Source organism: Sinocyclocheilus grahami, unplaced genomic scaffold (genome assembly GCF_001515645.1).
Source record: "Sinocyclocheilus grahami isolate Dianchi unplaced genomic scaffold, SAMN03320097.WGS_v1.1 scaffold86.1, whole genome shotgun sequence".
Taxonomy (NCBI): domain Eukaryota; kingdom Metazoa; phylum Chordata; class Actinopteri; order Cypriniformes; family Cyprinidae; genus Sinocyclocheilus; species Sinocyclocheilus grahami.
Window position 1 is genome coordinate 2,022,208 of NW_015505265.1, and position 11,717 is coordinate 2,033,924.

The following is an 11,717-nucleotide window of genomic DNA, read 5'->3' on the forward strand; positions in this document are numbered from 1 at the left end:
CACACACACACACACACACACACACACACACACACACCATGAACACACACCCATTTATGTGGGGAGCCATTTATGCTGCGGTGCCCGGGGAGCAGTTGGGGGTTCGGTGCCTTGCTCAAGGGCACCTCAGTCATGGTATTGAAGGTGGAAGAGAGCTGTACATTCACTCCCCCCACCTACAATCCCTGCCGGTGTGAGACTCGAACCCACAACCTTTGGGTTACGAGTCCGACTCTCTAACCATTAAGCCACAACTTCCCCTTATGCAAAGTAGGTGCCAGCAGATGCTGTGACATAAAGACAGAATTAATGTACTTATTGTTTCTTGTCTCTAGAATATTGATGTGTGAAACATATGCATGATCTTAACTTTGATCTGTCCCTCTTAATAGATTTGTATGTTGTTGTGGGAAGGAACACTGTAACATCTATAAACATTGACAGTGCTCATTACATCATATTCACTACTTTACAGAATGTCTGTGACATTGTAGCATTTACACACCATAAAATTGTTCTGACATTACAGGGTACACAGACCTAGATGGCGGATTCATGTCTGAGGCCCTGATGAACTTCATTGGTGGGGTGCACATGCAGTTTGTGTTGAATGAAGCTCCTGCTTATCTGTGGGACATTATGGATCATGGAGCCAATTCACAAACCCTCATGGGCTGTGCTTCTTATCATGGTGTAAGACCTCTCATAATCCTGGATTCAATTCTTCATTGACAAATACTGTTGGCTTAAACCAATGATATAGAGATATATGTACTTAGGATTTACCAAAGTGTTTCTAAGAACTGAGAGTCATGACCCGAATCAGACAGGTGGAGTTATACAAAAGTCCACTCTTGAACATTGCTCGACCAGTCAGATTCCAGGACCAGAGATGCTACAATATAAAAAGGCTAGTTAAAGAAAGAAAGAAAGAAAGAAAGAAAGACAGAAAGAAAATTGTTTCATCACTTACTCAACCATAAGACTTCCATTCTTGAAACACAAATTGTCTTTATTTGCAAGTAAGACAAAAATAATAATTTGCATGCTGTGAAACATGTTGGCCAACATTTTTTTTCTGTGGCAGATGTGAAGGATTTAAGTTTCTCAGGATGACAAAGACTCAGATGTTCTTCTGCCAAACACTTTTTTGTTAACAAACATATAAATAGAAATGGATAAACTATATTCTTATTGTAGATACAAACTAGTTGGGTGAAAACACACTTTATACTAATGAAAACCGATCAAATTGTATCAATACTTGTATGAATTTAATTACATTTATTTTTCAATAGGCTGTAATCTATGCAAAGTAAATTACTTGTGTGCTAGTGTATATTTACAGTACATCTTTAGATGTTGTTCTCTAAGAATTTATTATGAAGCATAAACAGTAGAGCATGGCACTATCAATAGATAAAATGTATGCTATGATACAGTGTAAGTTGCTTTGGATAAATGCTTCAAGTATAATGTAAATGTAAGTGTAACTCAGGAAAATCTATAACAGGATAGAATTTGTTTAGGTCTAATAGAAAATATGGACAACTATATCCAAAGACCAGAACAGCAAGACATGTAGACATGCTGTCATGATCTCCAGCTGGAGTGTCCATGAGCTCCTCTAGAGGGCACTCCATTCTGTACCTTGCATTTACTCAGGACTCCATTTCCCATAATCCTTTGCCCGGACTCATCAAGTGCATCACCTGTCTCTCATCAGATCTCATCATCAGTTCACAGCTGTCTCACATTAGTAGGACTATAAGAATAGCACACACGCTCTGTTATCGCTGGTGATTGAATGTTGTATAGCTCTTCCGTGGTTTCTAAGTTGCCGTGTTTCTAGTTTCTCTGTTTCCTTGCCTTCGTGTTTTTGATCCCTGGACTGTTTTCTTATTTATGATTGTTTTGCTGCCTGCCCTGACCATTACCTGATTATCTGGATTACTCTTTTGCCTTGCCACTGCCATCGTTGTTTGCTGTTGTTGACCACGCCTGTTTGACTACGCTCTTATTACAGCCTTGCAATTGAATCCCCACTTTGTCGTCACGCCTTCCTCATTACACATGCCACACAGGGGCAGTCATCTAGAACTATGAGATGCACAGATGCATTGCGCTGTGAGGGTATAAACACCTCTTAAATGATTTTAAAATGAAGATAAACAGTTTGGGTCTGGGATTTCTGGCGGCAGGGAATGTCATGTGGTAAATTTGCTGGACATGAATGTGACAGAGGTAACTTTTATCAAAGCATTGTAATATATTTGTATTGTTGTTTTATTTCTGTCAGGACCATTATCGTCAAAGATGATTGACAATTAGCATACAGTTTGGATTGGCGGTATGGTTCTGTTCTGGCCAAGAACTCCCTGCGCATCCATGCAGCCTAGCATGGATGAGAACAGGGAGAGCAGCGATAACCCCCCCCCCCCAGGGTGAACAGAACCAGGATAAATGTATTGCAGATATCGTTAAAGTTCAATAATTATATGTACACATTTTAGAATTAGTCTGATTCAAAGGATAATCAGAAGGTTGAATCCTGACTGACAGAGGAGGAGCTGGGGATGGAGGAGGGTAATTAGCTATTGAGCAATGCGAAAACTGCTGATAATACTGAGGGACCTTGTATATGAATGATTAGATGGGTGTCATATTCCTATAAGTAGATGGGGATCAGCTGAGAGTCAGCTGATGCGAGCTTTACTAACTTGACCTGCCAGAACTAACGTTAGGCTTGATTTCCCTCATTAAAAAAATAAAAAATCCAGACAGATTTCAAAATGCCTCCTCCATCGGTTCCACATGGCATGTGCTTAAAAGTCGTAAATGACTGCAACATGAAGGGTGGAATGGGCTCTGAAACAAATCCTCTAAAGTTCATGGATCAGGACTACAACTTTTTACAAGACTACTATCTCAAGACAAGACAGAGATTTGTTGAGTTTTTCCCACCAGATCCCCATTCTATTGGCAAAGGGCTGCTGGAGCCAGATGATATGGCCAGGGTGGAGTGGATAAGACCAACGGTATGTAGGCAGACCTGCGTTTTGCAACTGCATGTGTGTTCTGACAATATTGCACAAAATGTAAGAGGAGTGTAAAATATACACTTTTGTTGAAAGTTAAAAGAGTCTTTTTTTTTAAAGTCAGCTGACTGTGACAAGCTAAATGCTTGAAATAATTAAAAATACATTAATAAAATTGACCTCTAGTAACAGATATAGCAGATTCTGGTCATATTCAGAAAGATTAAAAAGATAATGCCATTATTAAAAACACCATCAGTCAAAATATCCCTTTCACAGAATAGATCAGTTGAACAATACTGAAGCTGTATTACTTAATTTCTTTCAGGTATTATATTCAAATTTGGCTGAATTTATTGTAAAGACAGTGTCCAGGTTTGACTATGCCCAAGGGAGTGTAGGTATGTCTGGATAACCTCAATTTTGTTGTTATAGACCAGGGATGTCCAACCCAATGTTCTGCAGAGTTTAGCTGCAACCAGCTCCAACACACTTGCCTAGATGTTTCTAGTGAGTCTGAAGACTTTGATTAGCTGGTTTAGGTGTGCTTAATTATGTTTGGAGCAAAACTCTGCAGGACAGTTGCCCTCTAGAAGCAGGTTTGGACTGCTGTAAATCTTATGGCTCGTTTCCACCGAGCAGTACGGGTCAGTTCAGTTCAGTACGGTAAATCCTAATCCAGCTTGTGTTTCCACCGCAAACAGTACTTTTACTTGATAGGCGTGGTGAATGCCAGAAAATAGTGATCAACGTCATTCTCTAAAATTACAAAAAATACACGGTTATATATTTTTTTGTAATACACTTATGTATTTTTTTGTGTTTGCGCATTCCCCTTGTAGCACGGGAAAGTGACGATTCTCTGTCAACCAATCAATGCTCTGCATTGAGTCAAGCTCCACCCTTTAGGTACCGAACTACTGTGCTAGGTACCCCAATGGAAGGGTACAAATACAGCAAACAAAACACCTACTTTTTCAAACTCCTCTTCCAATTAAATGGTCTATCCTATATCTGCTCCACAAAATGCCCAAACTTAACAAAACTTGATCCAGACAACAGAGCAAAAAAGGACGCTGCAAAGAAAAACCTGTCATACAGAAAATTAAATTAGAATCTGTACAGCAAAATTTAATTTAAACTGTACAGCAAGTGCTACCAGTCTTAAAAAATCTTACAAAATAAATTTCCTCTGAAAATTAAGTATTATAATAATAATAATAATAATAATAATAATTAATTACATTTATATAGTGCTTTTCTAGGCACTCAAAGCGCTTTATATTGTCAGGGGGTATCTCCTCATCCACCACCAGTGTGCAGCATCCACCTGGATGATGCGACGGCAGCCATAGTGCACCAGAACACCCACCACACTTATTGGTGGAGAAGAGACCGAGTGATGAAGTCAATCAATAGATATGGGGATTGTTAGGAGGCCATGATGATCAGAGGCCAATGGGCAAATTTGGCCAGGACGCCGAGGTCACACCTCTATTCTTTTCGAAAGACAACCTGGGATTTTTAATGACCACAGAGAGTCAGGACCTCGGTTTAACGTCTCATCCGCAGGATGGTGCTTGTTGACGTCCCTGTCACTATACTGGGGCGTTAGGACCCACACAGACCCCCTGCTGGCCTCACTAACACCTCTTCCAGCAGCGACCTAGTTTTCCCAGGAGGCTTCCCATCCAGGTACTGACCAGGCTCAGCCCTGCTTAGCTTTAGTGGGTAACCAGTCTTGCGCTACAGGGTGATATGCAGTGTTGGGAGTAATGTGTCACAGTCTTTAGCGGGTGTGCCCAGGAGGGCCACCAGATGACTGTGTTCTGGGAGCACATGGCTTGTGTTGTGTTTGTCTGTTGCCATGTGCTCTCTCCTGTCAATTGTCTTGCCCCTCCCATCTTGTTACCTCGTTATTGTTTAAGTTGCTCCACCTGTGTCTCCCTCGTTAGCCTCCTCGTTTGGTTCCTATTTATTCTCCTGGTGTCTGTCATCCTGTGCTGATCCATCATTTCTCATTGTGTGTGTTTCGTGTCTGCATGTGGTGCAGCTTTAGGTATGCCTGTCTGTTTTTCCCCCTCGGGGTGGTTTGAGTTTGTTTTTGTTTTATTTTTTATTATTAAAATAAATAACCATTTCTCCTGCAATTGAGTCCTCGCTTCATCTCCCCGCATGCACCGTGACAGTAATGCATTACAAAAGTAATAATATTACAGTAGTATATTACGTTTTGCTGTTACGTAGTAACATGACGCATTACTAATAAAATTTGGGTAATATTATTACTGGTTACAATCTCAGTAACGCAAGTTATAACAACATATTTTAACTCTAAATTAAGTGGTGAATTTACCAACACCGCAAAACAGCACCAGAGAAAACATTCTGCGGGTAAAATAGTTTGTCTACCTTCTGTTGCTGGAATTAGATGGTTGAGATGACTGCAGAGACGGATTCTACATTTGTGAGATGGACACACTCTTATTTTCAGTTCATCGGAGAAAAGGATAAGAATGCTTCGCAATATGATGCCACACCATACTCTCAACATGGAGAAATAGCACGAGTAAAACCTGGAAACACCTGGACTGGTGCCACTAACACTAAACAATCGGAAAGAGCTGCGGGGTCGGAGAAGAGAAAAAAGGTGGTGGACCAGCGCAGACAAGAAACAAAAATTAAGTTTAACTAAAAATAAAAAAATCTGTTTTTATTAAATCATAGTCTATATGTAAAATGAATGAATATGCGAAATATTTGACTTAAATAGCCTGATTAACAAAACGAAAGGAAAAGACAGAGATATGCTGAATTTGGTTCATAGGCTATTTGTGTGGCGCGGTGCTCTACGAAAGTCCACCGAAAGGAAACTGAGATGACAGAAATAGAAGTAAACACATTGCAGTTTCGAATGATCTGTATGACCAAAGATGACGGAATATTTTTTTGTTGTTTGTTTCCGCTGATCGATCGCGCGGGCGCCTCATGCACACACAGCATTGCAAACGTTGCAGCCTGTTCATTATCAGAATAAAATAGTCAACCAAACATACTCTAAAATTACAAAAAATACACGGTTATATATTTTTTTGTAATACACTTATGTATTTTTTTGTGTTTGCGCATTCCCCTTGTAGCACGGGAAAGTGACGATTCTCTGTCAACCAATCAATGCTCTGCATTGAGTCAAGCTCCACCCTTTAGGTACCGAACTACTGTGCTAGGTACCCCAATGGAAGGGTACAAATACAGCAAACAAAACACCTACTTTTTCAAACTCCTCTTCCAATTAAATGGTCTATCCTATATCTGCTCCACAAAATGCCCAAACTTAACAAAACTTGATCCAGACAACAGAGCAAAAAAGGACGCTGCAAAGAAAAACCTGTCATACAGAAAATTAAATTAGAATCTGTACAGCAAAATTTAATTTAAACTGTACAGCAAGTGCTACCAAGTCTTAAAAAATCTTACAAAATAAATTTCCTCTGAAAATTAAGTATTATAATAATAATAATAATAATAATTAATTACATTTATATAGTGCTTTTCTAGGCACTCAAAGCGCTTTATATTGTCAGGGGGTATCTCCTCATCCACCACCAGTGTGCAGCATCCACCTGGATGATGCGACGGCAGCCATAGTGCACCAGAACACCCACCACACTTATTGGTGGAGAAGAGACCGAGTGATGAAGTCAATCAATAGATATGGGGATTGTTAGGAGGCCATGATGATCAGAGGCCAATGGGCAAATTTGGCCAGGACGCCGAGGTCACACCTCTATTCTTTTCGAAAGACAACCTGGGATTTTTAATGACCACAGAGAGTCAGGACCTCGGTTTAACGTCTCATCCGCAGGATGGTGCTTGTTGACGTCCCTGTCACTATACTGGGGCGTTAGGACCCACACAGACCCCCTGCTGGCCTCACTAACACCTCTTCCAGCAGCGACCTAGTTTTCCCAGGAGGCTTCCCATCCAGGTACTGACCAGGCTCAGCCCTGCTTAGCTTTAGTGCAGGATGGTGCTTGTTGACGTCCCTGTCACTATACTGGGGCGTTAGGACCCACACAGACCCCCTGCTGGCCTCACTAACACCTCTTCCAGCAGCGACCTAGTTTTCCCAGGAGGCTTCCCATCCAGGTACTGACCAGGCTCAGCCCTGCTTAGCTTTAGTGGGTAACCAGTCTTGCGCTACAGGGTGATATGCAGTGTTGGGAGTAATGTGTCACAGTCTTTAGCGGGTGTGCCCAGGAGGGCCACCAGATGACTGTGTTCTGGGAGCACATGGCTTGTGTTGTGTTTGTCTGTTGGCATGTGCTCTCTCCTGTCAATTGTCTTGCCCCTCCCATCTTGTTACCTCGTTATTGTTTAAGTTGCTCCACCTGTGTCTCCCTCGTTAGCCTCCTCGTTTGGTTCCTATTTATTCTCCTGGTGTCTGTCATCCTGTGCTGATCCATCATTTCTCATTGTGTGTGTTTCGTGTCTGCATGTGGTGCAGCTTTAGGTATGCCTGTCTGTTTTTCCCCCTCGGGGTGGTTTGAGTTTGTTTTTGTTTTATTTTTTATTATTAAAATAAATAACCATTTCTCCTGCAATTGAGTCCTCGCTTCATCTCCCCGCATGCACCGTGACAGTAATGCATTACAAAAGTAATAATATTACAGTAGTATATTACGTTTTGCTGTTACGTAGTAACATGACGCATTACTAATAAAATTTGGGTAATATTATTACTGGTTACAATCTCAGTAACGCAAGTTATAACAACATATTTTAACTCTAAATTAAGTGGTGAATTTACCAACACCGCAAAACAGCACCAGAGAAAACATTCTGCGGGTAAAATAGTTTGTCTACCTTCTGTTGCTGGAATTAGATGGTTGAGATGACTGCAGAGACGGATTCTACATTTGTGAGATGGACACACTCTTATTTTCAGTTCATCGGAGAAAAGGATAAGAATGCTTCGCAATATGATGCCACACCATACTCTCAACATGGAGAAATAGCACGAGTAAAACCTGGAAACACCTGGACTGGTGCCACTAACACTAAACAATCGGAAAGAGCTGCGGGGTCGGAGAAGAGAAAAAAGGTGGTGGACCAGCGCAGACAAGAAACAAAAATTAAGTTTAACTAAAAATAAAAAAATCTGTTTTTATTAAATCATAGTCTATATGTAAAATGAATGAATATGCGAAATATTTGACTTAAATAGCCTGATTAACAAAACGAAAGGAAAAGACAGAGATATGCTGAATTTGGTTCATAGGCTATTTGTGTGGCGCGGTGCTCTACGAAAGTCCACCGAAAGGAAACTGAGATGACAGAAATAGAAGTAAACACATTGCAGTTTCGAATGATCTGTATGACCAAAGATGACGGAATATTTTTTTGTTGTTTGTTTCCGCTGATCGATCGCGCGGGCGCCTCATGCACACACAGCATTGCAAACGTTGCAGCCTGTTCATTATCAGAATAAAATACAGTCGACCAAACATATAGATACACTGGTTAATTTAAATAGTGCATACTGCGTAGTAGCTACAATCGGTGCCGTTCAGCCTGAGCTCGGGCCAAAGACACATTTGCTCATGTGAAGAGGATGTTTTTTAAGTGCGTTATAAGCCTGTTTTACATAATAAATACATCGCAAATATGGGCACATTTAATTGGATTAATGCCGAATGAGAGAGGTAGGCTGCGCAACAACGCTGTTTGCTTTTAGTTTCGCATTGAATTAGCCTCAGTGGCGGCTCCAGGATTTTTTTGTTGGGGGTGCTAAGGGGGGGCTTAACAGTTCAGAGAGGGTGCTAAAAAACTAATTAAATTGAGTGAAAATAATGAACGCCTATAAGCTTCAGCATACAAATTCAGCCCCCTTGTGTTTTTTATATACAGCAGCTTCGAAAAAGGCATATTTTAGAATTTTTTTCTGTGGTATAAACTTCTCATATGCCACTGTTATTAGTGATATAACTTTAATGCCAACTGCCAAATATGACACTTACAAATTAATACAATTTAAGAACGCACATAGAAAATAGAGAAAGTAGGGATTTTAAATTTTTTTTATTTAATTTATAATTTTTTTTATTTTTTACACATATCTATTTGGGGGAGGGGGGGGGTGTTTGATCACGTAACGAGAGTGATACGAGACACTATGATCCAAAAGACCACCTTTTGTTAAAAAAAGTTTCATTTCTCCGTTTAATATAAGCGAGTTTGTCTTTATTGTTGCTGTTTTCATTAAATGTAGCCTAAATAAATAAATAAAACAATGAACCACAAACTAAGCATTTGTTTTAAAAGAGGGAAAAAACAATGAATAAGCATTTGTTTTAAAAGAGGGAAAATACCTTAGGCTATTTATTTGGGTTACAACACAAGTAGACTATAAGACTATATTTCATTTTGTTAATAAAAGTTAGATGTTTAATAAAGGCCTATGCGAATTTGCCATTGTACTATTTTATGGCTGATGTGTTTTAATTAATAGGCTAATAATGAACCACAAACTACGATCATTTTAAAGAAAGGGGAAATCCGAAGACTGTTTATTTATTTGTGTTACTGTCACGAATCCTGTCCATGAACTTCCATCCACTTGCCACCAGAGGTCGCCCTCCCATTATATTGACTCTCACACCACACAGACTATTACACATCACCCTGGACTACATTTCCCATGCTCAATTGCGCTAATCACAAGCTCACCTGAAACTTATCACACACAGCTGCTACCCAGTACTCCCACTATAAGAATCAGTCTCAAACAACCATTCACTGCCGAGTATTGCTTAGCGCTTATTGTGTGATAGTTATGTTACAGAGCCATTTCAGAGTTTTGTCTATGTCTAGTCTAGTCTAGTCCTGTCTAGTTTGGTGCCTGATTTCCTGTTTCCTGATCTCCTGCCTGTCTTGGATTCTTCTATTGCCTACCTCTCTGGAAATTGTTCGCCGATCTCAGACCCACACTAGCCTTTGAATTACTCTTCATCTTGCCTCTTCTATTACTGTTTAGCGTGTATCACTGCTATAGCTGAAAGCTACTTTATGGAGCCTGCTTAGTTTTCCTAGCCTTATCTTAGTCTTGCCTTGTCTGTTTTCTCGTGTTCGGATCTTTGCCTTGTACCTGGATTATCCCTCCAGTCTCGCCCCTGTTGGATTATGTTCGCCGTCAATTGACCCTTGCTTGTTTACTGGACTGCTCTTGTTTTGTCTTCTATATACCGGTTTGCCATTGCCTGACCCTCGTCTGTTTTGACCACACCCTTAATAAAGTTTGCAAATGCATCCGTACGTCTCACGTCTTGTTTGCCCCGTAACAGTTACAATGCGGGTAAAACATATTTTCCTTATTCATATTGGTAATAAAAGTTCAAAGTTTAATATAAGTAAATTTGTCATCATACTGTTTTATTGTATAGCCTTTTGTATTATTATTATTATTAATAATAATAATAATAATAATGAGCCACAAACTAAGCATTCGTTTGAAGTAAGTTGAAAATCCCAAAACCTTTTATTTATTTGTTACAATGCGGTTATGTCTTATTCGTTCTGTTGATAAAATGTTTATGTTTAATATAAGCTACTTTGTCATTGTAGTATTGCTGATGTTGTGTGTGGGATATTTTTTTCATTAAGAGTAATACTGAATCAACCTTAAGCATTTATTTTGTTCCAAGAATATGAAAGATCTAACGTTAAATATCAAAATAAGCGCTGTAGAAGCGAGATTGTCATTATTATTGGTTGCTGCTGAGGTAATAGACGCTCTCGTCTTTCTCGATGCTGAGATGCGTCGTATCATGTGTCGACGATAGCCAGAGATAGTCAAAACACAAAACAAAGCATCATAAATTGGCAATATTATTGCGCTGCAATAATTTCGTAGCGTATTACCGTATGGCGCGCTGTGAGGATAATTAAAATGTAGGCTTAGGCTACTCCTCATTGAAAATGTTTTTAAAAAGTTTTTGTTAAACAGGTCTATTAATTTATACAATTGAATTACAGGCCTTTAATTAAAATTATTAACACTGCAGTCATCAATGAAAATTTATTTTGTGCACAGATTTTCAAAAACAACCTGTTTAACGCGAAGTACGTTTCTTCTCATGTTTTTCACTATACGGGCCACACTAGAAATATTAAGGGAATAATTTAAAGGGGTCATATGATGCGATTTCAAGTTTTCCTTTCTCTTTGGAGTGTTACAAGCTCTTGGTGCATAAAGAAGATCTGTAAAGTTGCAAAGACTAAAGTCTCAAGTCCAAAGAGATATTCTTTATAAAAGTTAAGTCAACCACGCCTACCTAAAACGGCTCGTTCTAACACGCCCCCACATGTCTATGTCACTATGTGGAAATATTAGCATAATGCCACCCAAATGTGCACTCAAAGAATGAAGGCGTGGTTTCAGGAACAGCAGTAGTGTTGATGCAGCCATGTCAGGGAGACGCTGTGTGTTTCAGTGCGAAAGCAAAAGCACTTTATTTGGCCTTCCGGAAGTAGATGCAACTCAGAATCATTGGTTAATATTTATTTACAAAAGAACAGCACAACCCAGATGTTCGAATTTGTGCAACGCATTTTATGGATGACAGTTTTTTGAACCTAGAAGAGTACAAGGCTGGCTGTGCACAAAGGCTATTTCTAAAA

The 11,717-nt window shown here is 39.6% G+C and overlaps 1 pseudogene; it reads left to right on the plus strand.

The window, feature by feature from the left end:
• Positions 1–2,849: 2,849 nt before the first annotated feature.
• The window catches only part of LOC107586889 (calpain-1 catalytic subunit-like), a 27,930-nt pseudogene continuing 19,062 nt past the window's right edge, over positions 2,850–11,717 (plus strand).